Here is an 11035-nt window from a genome sequence, read left to right as displayed (position 1 = left end):
CTTTGTAAGTCCGTAGCTAATTTTGTTTTGTTAACAAGAATTTCCCTTTAAAAACTATATATACTAGCGATTCACCTAAAACAAAGACTACATTGATAAGATGCATCGAAGAACCAACGACATTCCGATGAATGAAATAAGTAGCTGTCCCATTGTGATTCCTAGATCTCGTAATGCAAGTTGGGTCTAAATAAGAAGTAATTCAATAAAATAAATGAGGTTTGGGACCTTCCGCTCCCCACGTCAGCTCATGTCATGGTCATTATAATAATCCATCTAACTAAAGGATTGGCAAATCTGTACGGACTACAGTCCAATTATTTGATTCAAATTTTCAATACAATCTATAATAGTACTAATAATAATACATGAGTCTTTTTCAAAATTGAATTTGCATTAGATCGTCGTGAAATGTTAAAACAATGTTCGTGTCATACAAATGTCGTTTTGGACCTGAATAATACATTTACTTTTACGTCCGTATTGAATAAATGTGGAACAAACTATTTATTTAACAGAATACTTGATTATTTTATCAACATTTACTAATTTTTTAGCAGATAGCTTAGATAAAATGGCTAATCAGCGGAAATTTGTTAATTTTATCCTTGTATCTATCTACCGATTTTTTCACTGTTTTTTCTTCTAAATTCAGAGTAGATACGTCCTCAACCTTTTTTTATGCGAACTACGCGCTTACACTTCAGATATAACTATTAAATTGTTTGTATCTATCTAGTATCTATTTAAAACTGACCCACACCCATATGATGGCTTAGCTGGCTTGTTGACTATATCCTACTAATCATTTAAGAACGAACACCATGTCCTCCCAACAAGGCTGGAAATTAATTGCAATAAGAGAAATAATGATAATAGGACAAATACTCGAGCATTTTAGAATAACCCATCATGTGCCAAAAACTAGTTGTGTCTAGAGCATAAAAATTATGATTATAATTATTTTCTGTCTGAACTTCTATGTAAATATTGGTCAGCGCCGCCAAACAAAGAGATCAGGCCGCTGGAAACAACCAATGCCACCAACGACGCCAAAACCTCCACCGCGCTGACAGCCACCGCCACCACAAACACCATTTGCGCCCTAGATCAGATAAGTTAAGGTATTTTTTTTTGTTCTATAATTTGTCATTTATTTCATATGAGATACTATATTCTGATGTCTTATTTTGATCCCAATAAATTATAGGGTCCATTAGGTATATATATAACTATATTTACAGTTTCATATTCTTATATAATCAATGTTTCGTAAATTTTAGTTAAATAGTCACGTTCATGTATGTACACGTGTAAATTGACGTAAATATAGAAGCGAGTCCGTTTGAGATTGCTAAATGGTCAACGTTTTGATCCCAAACATTTTAGTTGGTTAATTACCTAATTTTTTGTAAATTATATTCATCTGTCCACTACTCAGTACAATAATAACGTGGAAATTAAGGGGGACTAATATGCAAAAAAAAAAATCACAGGGAGTTAAATTATTAATTTTTTAAGATAAAATAAAAGGATTATTCCTAAACTATGATCTCCTCAATACTTTTGGATCAAAATCCAATATGTCTAAATTAATCCAAAAATATGACTTCATTATATTTTTTGGTACAAAACTACCCTCAATAAAATATCATTTTTCTTTGATATTTCTTCTGTCTAGTTTATTTACATGATCGTCAATAATCTACTTGATTTATCGACATTGTTAGCATTATGATTTTTTTTTTTTTTTTTTCTGAAAACTTGAAAAATCTCGATAAAAAAATATTCAAGCAAACCTATCGAAAATCAACAAATACGCATCCAAAATCAATCTCGTTTTAAGCCTCTCTCCAATAACCGGCGATGATTTATGTTTATTTGTCGTGACTTTGACTTTAACTTGAAGGTTTGGATTTTGATGTTTCTTTGTCATTTTGGGTGAAGAAGAATAAAAAGAAGAAATCATGAAGGAGAAGGAGAGGAATTGACGTGAAGGCGGAGAGAGAGAGAGAGAGAGAGAGAGAGATTTATGTCCATATCAACGTGTTTCATGATCTCACTCCCTCCAAAGTCTCGTATATACCTAATAATTTGGGAAATCTGAAAAAAATAGCTTTTAGAATCTGGAAATTCGTTTGAAGATTTATTAACATTTTATCTTTTTATTGACATCAATATCAATAAATCTCCAAACGAATGTGGGAAATTCTTTGAAGATTCATTGACATCGATATCAATAAATTTTCTGGATATTAATAAATCTTCAAAGAATTTGGTCTGCTAAAGATTTATTGACAACGATGTCAATAAATCTTTAAAGAATTTTTTCATAATCGTTTTAAATTTTCCAAGTTTTTATTTTTATTTTTTTTAACTCCACATAACAAACGAAAAATGATCTCTACCTTTGCTTTTGTGACCATTAAAAAATAACAAAATAAAAAAAAAATGGGTATTTTTGTATCAATACATATATTGAAGTCATATTTTTGAAGTTTAGAAATGATCCCTTAATGAGTTTGACTTGTGACTAAGCCTGGCCTCCCATGGGCTTGAAAAACAAGGGCTGAGCTGGCCCAGTCTGATCCTTTTCACAGCTCTAGCCGGCCTTTATGCCATTGGATTGCAAGGGAGGCAATAACTTTATAATTCATGGTTTTTATGGCTGGTATAGAAAGAATCAAGGAATGCCCAGGGTATATATCATTGATGAATACATCAACTTATTTAAATTCTATAGGTCTAATTTATTTTTGTTGTTGTTGTTGATTAGACGTGAAGGATTTGGTTCCCCAAATGAAAATGCACCAAACTTGATCATCATACATATTTTGAGTCTGCGATGGACTTTAAAAACACACTTGCTAATCTGCCTCAACGGAACGAACATAATTTACAAACCATTATATTTTATAATTAAAATACCAGATAAATAATACAAATAATTGGCTGCTTAAGCCACAGAAAGTGTAGCAATTTAAAATTGGCCAACCTTTCGTTAATATGCTGTAAATAGCCATATTGCTTACGTGGCAGCTTATTAATTAAATTAGGTTTACACTTTTGCCCTTATTTAATTCGCAGAAACCGAATAGGGAAGTTTTCAAATTTGAAATTTTATGCAGATTTTGAAAATTAATAGCCCATTTATTGTTATGTTTTTGGAAGTTTTTAGCGTTGACTTTAGGTAATTAGTATCTATTTTCGTGGTTAAACTCTGTAAATATATTCTTCATTTATTGATATTATTTTGTCTTCCATATATTCATAATTTCCAGAATTTTCGTGCTCAAAATATTTCCAGAATTTTTTTCAGTTCAAATATACTGTAAATATATTGTAAATATGCTTCTTATTTACAATGAATATACTGTTAATATGTTGTGTATTTACAATGAATATACTGTAAATATGCTTCTTATTTACACGGATATACTGTAAATATGTTTTCTATGAACAACAACCAGGAAAAAAAAAAACTGTTCTTCGCGGTGTCGCAGCTCGGGACCTTGGACGCAGATCGCGGAGAGGATGACGATTTATGGCTGTGCCATCAACTCTCCGGTGCTCTACGCGTCATTTCCCGGTGTCTCCTCTCGGTTCGGCATCCTCGGCGGCTCGTGGCTGTCCTCTTTTTCTCGGCTGGAACACGCGCGAGTGGTGCTCGGTCTCGGCCATTGATGGCGCGCAAGGAATGAAAAAGAAGATAGGAGAAGGAGATGAAGGAGACGATGACGATGAGAGAGAGAGGAGGGGGGTGCTCGGGCTCGGCATTGATGGCGGCCAAATCTCTCTCTCTCTTTTTTTTTTCCTGAAGAGCAGTAAAACAAGACCGATACAAATCGTATTTTTGATTTATTTACTAACCCGTGTTCGTTCTTCTTCGTCGTCGCTGTATTTCTTCTCTGGGTTTCGATTTCGATTGTAAATAAAGGTGTTGAATCTTTTTTCCAGTTCAAATTTGAGCAGTTTCTTATCTGCGATTTTTGGGCATCTCTTTTTTTTTAAACAATTTTTTTGAGCGGTTGCGTGTTAATGTGAACGCAACTGATGGTTTTAATTACTCCTCGATTTTCGCGTGCATTAATATCCAAATATTACAGCTGATCACGTATTAATGACCCGGAAGATAGTGGGCGGGAAAAATGGAAGGGTAGTCTCGGCCAATTTTTGTTGTAAATAAATCCTCCTGGCTATTTACCACTTATTTACAGAACGTTGGCTAAAAATAAATTGGCTATTTTCAGGAAGCTACTTAGCTTAATTACCCTAAATAATATGTAGACTGCTTCACGTCCTCAGTGAAGATATGAGAGCTTTGTTTGGGAAGGTGGTGGGTATAGAGCCCGAGCCTGCAAATAGAAAGTGTCTTGAGTTGATATCGTTGATCTACCATAATGTTGGAAATAGTAGCAATAAATAAATTGAGCAACACTTGTATCTCGTTATCTTCATACTAGATAATAAAGATTTATCTAGGAAACATAATTTATATTGTGTTTCTCTTAGCAATAGAGACCCAAAATTGAATGTATATCAACCATACACACGGATTTACTACAACCAAAGCAGAAAATCTAATTATGAAAATAAATAAATATATATCGAATGCTTGAGCAACATAACAAGTTAAAAGTTTTTTATTGGACCTAAATCCCCAGGCTAGGCTCGGCTCGTCCCCTAATTAATGGGCTTGACCCTTGACTTGGTCCTAGCCTCACATGGGCTTAAAAAACAAGAATATGAATTGATTGGACCTAAAGTATTTAAATTGAAGGGATTATTCCTAAAGTATGACTTTCACAATAGTTTTGGACCAAAATCCAATATCTCTAATTTAATCCAAAAACATGACTTGCTTTTTTACACAATTACGTTTTTATCCTTTTATTTCTTTCAATTTTTTCTCATTGTTTTTTTTATCCTTTATTTCTTTTCTTCTTCTGCGTTTCTTTTCTTCTTCTTCTTCTTCTTCGTTTAAAATCTCTCTCTCTCTCTCTCTCTCTCTCTCTCTCTCTCTCTCTTGCGTCCAAAAGAAGAAGAACTCCGTCGAGGCTTATCACGGGTGTTTCAAACCACTAAAATTAGTTTGAGGTTCTCGTGGTTTGTCGCCGAGTTGAGCGAGGAAGAAGAAGAACGAGAATTCGGGAGAGAGAGAGAGAGAGAGTGAGAGTGAGACGGAGTTGAGCTCGCGGAGGAAGAGGAAGAGAACCCACCGAGGAGACGAGAACGCCGCGCGTCGCCGTGGAGACCGACCGGGAAGCGAACGCCGGGAAAGGAAGAGAACCCACCGAGGATAGTGAATTTCACAGGAATTGGGTAAGAAAAATCTGAAAATTTCTGGGTTTTCGTTGAAGATTTATTGACATTGATGTCAATAAATATGCATTTTTATTGACATTAATGTAAATAAATCTTCAACGAAAACCCAGAAATTTTCAGAAACTTTTCAAAATTATCCAGAATCAAATCTTCAACGAAAACCCAGAAACGTTGAAGATTTATTGACATTAATGTCAATAAATATGCATTTTTATTGACATTAATGTCAATAAATCTTCAACGTTTCTGGGTTTTCGTTGAAGATTTATCTTCAACGATTCTGGAAAATTCATTTGAAGATTTATTGACATTGATGTCAATAAATATGCATTTTTATTGACATCAACGTCAATAAATCTTCAACGAAAACCCAGAAATATTCAGAAACTTTTCAAAATTATCCAGAATCCCGAGAATCGTTTTTTCTTTGATTTTTTAACTTTAAAAACCACAGAAATTCTACGCGGAATCCATGGCGGGCTGTTCCGGCGGACACTTCGAGGTCGCCGCAGCCGGGATGGCCATGGGCTGCTCTTCGGCGGCCATGACCGTCGTTCCCAGGAGCTTCAGCGTCGGAAATTATTTTGATTATTTTGGCCGAAAAATCAGGGTATGTTCATTAGAAATTGGGGGTTTTGATAATCTTGAGAATTGTTGATATTGTGAGTCGATTTTGTGTTTGGAATTATGCTTGGGATTGTTGATTTGGGCTGTTTTCGAATTTTGGATGAATTTAACATGGATTTGCTGATTTTTGGACGTGTTTTGGACTTGGCCGTGAGACTTGACCGTGTATGCTGTTTTTTTTTTTTGCCGTGTGTAACTGAGTTGTTATGGATTTTGTTTGGTCTTTTTTTTTTTTTTTTTTTTTTTTAAATTAATGTCAATAAACATTGGAACTTATTTGTATTAATGTCAATAAAAAGTCACAGTGAGTTATTGAGGGTATTTTTGTACTTAAAGAAAATAGATAGTCATAGTTTAGGATTAAATTGAACTTATTTGATTTTGGTCCAAAATCATTGTGGAGGTTATAGAATAGGAATAATCCCTAAATTGAATTGATCTCTTTCTCTCTCTATATATATATATATATATATATATATATATATATATATAAAGAGAAACGCAGTTTTACTGTTCATACAGACTCATTTTACTGTTACGTCTAAAAGTGAAGTGACGAATTTGCCCCTTAAAATTCTTATAATTACATAACTTGCCATTTAGTGATATTACAAAATTGCCACTCAGGCTATTAGATAAAAAAAAAAAAAAAAAATTGTAAGGAGACTTCTAGATAAATGTCGCACATGTCGCAGATGACAGAATGTCTTGGATTCTTATCCTGAAATTTTTGGATTTTTGGACTCTACTTCTTATCCTGAAAATTCTGGAATTTTGACGTCAGTCATTTTAGTCTATATATATAGCTACCAAACCTTGCTCAAATCTATACAGAAAACAAAGCAAAAATCAGACCCTTAGACAAAAAAAACCTCAGTTCATTGCCTACAAAATTAACCATAACAAATCTTGCCTGATTCTCTTTGAAGCGTGATTCTCTCTGCCTGATACTCAAATATTCAATAGCTAAAAAAACAAATCAACATATCTGCCAACATAAATGTTTTCAGCACGTTTTCATGTACATGCCCAATATTCTCTTTGAAGAAAACAAATATTCAATAGCCAAAAGATTTTCTCTTTAAGCTTTCATGTACAAGCCTGATTTTCTCTTTGAAGAAAACTCAAATATTCAACATATAAGATGATACTCAAATATTCAATAGCTAAAAAAACAAATCAACATATCTGCCAACATAATGTTTTCAGCAAGCTTTCATGTACAAGCCTGATTTTCTCTTTGAAGAAAACTCAAATGCTCAACATATAAGATGATACTCAATTATTCAATAGCTAAAAAAACAAATCAACATATCTGTCATATTTTCAGCAAGCTTTCACGTAAAATAAAGAGCTATGAATTACAATATATTGAGCAATGCTTAACATATTTCTATCACCAGGCAAATACAAAAAATAAAGCATCTCACTACTAGGAAAATGACAATAGGCGGCGGATTTTAAGTGCTACTATAAATAAAAGATGGCGCTTAAAAAGTGCTATCTATCTGAATGCTACTAAAAGTTATTGTGATTTTAGTGGCGGTCAAATTTAGATGGCGGTTTCTATATAACCGCCACTAAAAACACATTAATAATTTAAATTTTGATTTAGTTAAATATTAATAATAACTGGTCTTTTGTTTGTGGATACTATTTATTTTTCAATTAATTGTTGAATACTTTGTCCCAAAGAAATTATTATTGAACATTATCATTTAATTTGTAAACAGTGTTCGTTCGTAATCCAATATATAGAAAAATTTGCATCAAATTATAAAAGCATAACAATCAAATCTTTGATCAACATCTAAAAAAAAAAAAAAGAACTGAATTCCTCCAAAATATCCCGAAGGATTTTTGTAACTAAAAATCACCCTCTCAATTGCAAAAGTAAACAATAAAATATCTCCAGCATCATCGTGGAAGTTCTTATGGATCATCAAATTGCTCCCAACACCAGGAAACACTCTTCATCAAGGAAGCATGAAATCCTGGGAACTGATAAAATGAACAAAAAAATTTCAACCACTGAATGAGACATTATATTTCTACTTATAAAACAAACATCAACAATTAAAAAATTTGACAAATACATATGATTTCCTCCTGCAACTCGTTGAGACATTTCATCGAACATATCTCGTGCAACAGAAAGACCTCGTCGGACCTCTACATTTCACCGACACTTCCCTCTCGAAACAAACCATTGGCGCGGCGCGTATCCTCTATCCAATCTCTCAGTCCCCTTTCTGTCCACGTTATTCCTTGTCCTTGCTATATTCTAAAACCTTGGGACTGAACTTCCTTATCACCTCTTTCCTTCCCCAAGACTGAGCTCAACTTCACTTTATCTTCCTTCACTGCCGCCGCGTCGGATGTATCCCCGGAGCATGGTGTTGCCATCGAGCGACGAAGTCCACAATGGTTGTCCATTGATCGGCGAGGTGAAACTGCAAATAAGAATAAAATAAAATCACATTTGCTGAATTGAATCATTCAATTTGAATGTAAGAAATAATGCTTTTGATTGAAAGAATATAGAAGTTTCCCTGATTTTGTTTTCACAAGATAGTGGTATGTAACTACTACGAAAAAATATGAGCTAATTTAAAAAATCCAACGAAAATATAGGAAAAGCAACCACTATGATAAAAAGATGAAGAGGGAAAATAATTTAGTGCAAATTTGACGGCGGGAAAAAGTTGAGTTTCGGTTTTTATTTACTAAATACTTGTAATTAATTTTGGGAAATAGAATTTAAAAATTTTGTGACTAAATACAAATTTATAAAATCACATATATTTTTTATGGCGGTTATGAGTGCCATCTTTTTTAGGTTTTAGTGGCAATTGATTTATGCATGCCGTCTTTTAGCTTAACAATGTTTTAGCGGCATTTTATATATCATTGCCACCAATTTTTTTGAATAGACGACAGTTTTTTAAATAAGTGCCATTGTTCAAGTGCCACCAATTCTTCTTTTTCTAGTAGTGTCTGTTAATACCGAATTTGTAAAATATAAATGCGGATGTATGACTAAGAAATCCCAATACCTGAAAAGCGCTTGCAGTTCAACTAACCCATTTCGCCAAAGAATGCCTTTTTTTTTACCACACATCAATCATATCAATACGAAATCATAGCAGGAACATAGCTTCCAAATTGATTGAGATCTCGAGAATTCTGAGCTTTTTGAATAACACTTCCATATAATCAAACTCTCGAATTGAGAAAATTCAGAGACAAAATAAAATAAAATCGTCTAAAAAAATAAGGAACCCTGAAAATTTTGAACAAATCAAAATGAAATCTTACCAAACTTCCATCACTAAGAAGCAAAGCGACCTGGACGAGCTAGATTCCAGCTCGATCTTCAACCTCGACATTGGCGCAGAGCGGTTCCACATCCAACCTTGACAAACACGGGGAATTATCAAATAAATAAACAGTCTAAAAGGAAAGGTGTAGTTTTTGAAACAGAAAAAGGAAACCTAATAGGAAAGGGAACGAGAGAATGAGAAAAAAAAAAACCTAATCTGAGAGCGAGAAAAAAAAAATACAATCAAGAGAAATCAAGAAAATCTTACCAATTTCGATGGAAAGATTTTAAAAACCCTAACCTAATCGCTGACGTAGAGAGAGAGAGTGAGTGAGAGAGAGAGAGAGAGAGAGAATGGACGAGATATTCAAAAGTAAAGTAAAAGAGATATGTTGTTTTCTCTGAGCAAAACATATATGTATTCGTTATTTCTTTTTCTTTTTAGTTCTGATTTTTTTTTAGCTCGAGTTACAGTTTCATTTGTATCTTTCAATTTTAAGACACAAATGTGATGCATAAAATAATTCATAAATCAGATTTATTTTTTACCAACTTAATGTTTCTTTACTATCTTCCAATTGAAGCAACCCCTACAATGACTTGGTAATTAAAGAAATATGTGAAAAATACTTGGGACCATAAATTCAGCTATTGAAGAACAACCTCTCTAAATGTCAAATTACTAATGCAGCAATTTAGCTCGAATTTGTATTTTCAAATTCAGAACAAAATAAGGTAAATTAGATATATAGTGAGAGAGTATTACGAAGACAAACCGGTAAGTTGGAATTGCTTTGAATTCCCTTCTTCCCAAATTCGAAACTTGAGAGAGACTCTTTTTCTTAACCCTAATATCCGACATTAATGTGTTTGGTCCTTTACTTTTCTCTTGATTGACAAACGCAAAAAAAAAAAAAAAAATTAAAAGAATCAGAGTATTAGCATATTGTTAAACAAATATAACATCAAGAATTGAGTTGGAGAAAAGACTGTTGGGCTGGGCTTCTGGGATTTTTTAAATGGGCTTTAAAATTATTTTTACAATTGAGATTATTGTGAAGGATTTTATTGCATTTCATATTTGTCCAAATTTTGCCTAATTACTTCAAAGTTTCAAAATTGTAATGTAAATAGATTTTGATATTAAGGGACTTATATAAAAAAAATTATCTTTCAATTTGATAGTTATAATGCCACAAAATGGTTCTTAGAGCTTTTCTTAGCGATAATAATATAAAAAAAGCCCACAAACAATAATAATATTTTTAATATCTCTTAACTTATTAATATAAAAATATATGAAGCAATCCGCGGCAACGCGCGGGATATTTTGCTTGTATATATATATATATATATATATATATACACACACACACTAAATCACATGTTGACTTTCAACATAGTCGTTGCAAAGTCTTCACAATCTTACCAATACTTAACTCTACAACTCAAGAATATGTTCAACTTTAATCATAAGTTTTCTTCATATTTCACTTATTAGGGGGAAAAAAATCTTACAAGAAGACCCAAATTAGGACACATTGAACTTAACATATGTAGCTAGCACTACACTCTAAAATCTGTTGCCTTTCAAGTTTCAATCACTATATTTTTCGTAGTTTCCCAATTTAGGCAGAATTAGGGCAAAGTTTATTTAGCAATTAAGCTTTGCTTATATCATTAATATAGCCGATCGAGTTTTTTATATAAAATCCTACACATTCACGATAGATCAAGGATTCTAAATTCTTAGCCCCAACT

The 11035-nt window shown here is 32.9% G+C and overlaps 1 long non-coding RNA gene across 2 annotated transcripts; it reads right to left on the bottom strand.

Annotated features, from left to right (window-relative positions):
• Nucleotides 1–6429: 6429 nt before the first annotated feature.
• LOC149399583 (uncharacterized) lies at nt 6430–10121 on the bottom strand. Of its 2 annotated transcripts, none has more exons than XR_016296600.1 (3): nt 10051–10121; nt 9009–9367; nt 6430–6940 (listed from the first exon to the last, which is right to left on the bottom strand). It is a non-coding gene; the product is annotated as an uncharacterized LOC149399583 (long non-coding RNA). The 2 variants fall into 2 exon arrangements; XR_016296599.1 differs by lacking the exon at nt 10051–10121 and adding an exon at nt 9543–9659.
• Nucleotides 10122–11035: the final 914 nt, after the last annotated feature.

Source organism: Urtica dioica, chromosome 4, assembly GCF_054948205.1.
Source record: "Urtica dioica subsp. dioica isolate 48M chromosome 4, U.dioica_male_clone48M_v1_H2, whole genome shotgun sequence".
In the NCBI taxonomy this organism is placed as follows: domain Eukaryota; kingdom Viridiplantae; phylum Streptophyta; class Magnoliopsida; order Rosales; family Urticaceae; genus Urtica; species Urtica dioica.
The sequence above is the reverse complement of the archived record's forward strand: the minus strand, read 5'-3'. Positions and strand labels throughout refer to the sequence as shown.